Below are 1126 nucleotides of genomic sequence, written 5' to 3' on the forward strand. Positions count from 1 at the left end.
ACGAGATAAAAAATAAGATGAGACATTACAAAAATCGTTATGCACTGTATTAACGTATTTGCTTTCAGCTTGTATTACATTAAACTTGAATAGTCAAACTAATTTTTTTTTCAAACTTATATAAAAATTTCCAAGAGTATAACATCTTTTTTATATTCACATTGTTTTAAATGTAAATTAAAAAATAATTAAATCAATTAGAAGATTGTTATTTTAATGGTTATATGGACGCACATCTTATAACGTTTAATCCTAATGGAATTTTATTTTTTTAACAGATTGCCAAAATTATCAAGGTGTAGCAAAATGTTGTTGAAGATTTGATGTAAAGATTTCACTTGGTAGGTTTTTTTTATTTTTGTTTTATTGATAAATTTGTTATAAGATTTAAGGTTCACACCGCTGATGACATTCATTTTAATGTTAACTGGCACGAGCTTTGGGTCAGAGGCGTCATTTGGGGGGAGGCAGGGGTTAGAGGCAATTGCCCCCCCCCAAGAAAAATTATAAAATATTAAAATTATAAATTATAAAAGTGTTAATTTTAAATTCTTTGTAAAAAGGATATATATAGGGTATATAATTTAGTAATTTTCAAACTTTAAAAATTTTGAAATTTTAAAAACTTTAAAAATGTAAAATTTATTATAATGTTGCATTGACGAGACTAGGTAGTCAAAATAGTACTATATGCATACATGTAGATAATGACATCTTCTGTAAATAGGAATTTTGTTAATAGCATTAACAAGTTAAGCTTGGTAGATTGGAGAATTATTCAAAGAATCGAGAAACTATCATATAGATTGAGTACTGTAAAAAACGCCGTGATCTTTATTAATAATATATATATATATATATATGTATATATATATATGTTACATGCTAAGTCATAGACCACATAAGTTCGTCCCCCCCCCAACCAAAATCTGAAATGACGCCCCTGCTTTGGGTCATAGTTAGAGATACTATTTTTGAGTGCTTGGTAAGTTTATATGGGTATATAATATATACATTGAGAGGTGTCTCATTTCACTATGATTGATCACTCGTAATTGTAATAGTCAACACACATTTGGTACATTAGATATAGTACAGATATGTGTAATTTTGTGAGTAGAATCCA

The sequence above is a fragment of the Helobdella robusta genome, assembly GCF_000326865.2.
Source record: "Helobdella robusta unplaced genomic scaffold HELROscaffold_180, whole genome shotgun sequence".
Taxonomy (NCBI): domain Eukaryota; kingdom Metazoa; phylum Annelida; class Clitellata; order Rhynchobdellida; family Glossiphoniidae; genus Helobdella; species Helobdella robusta.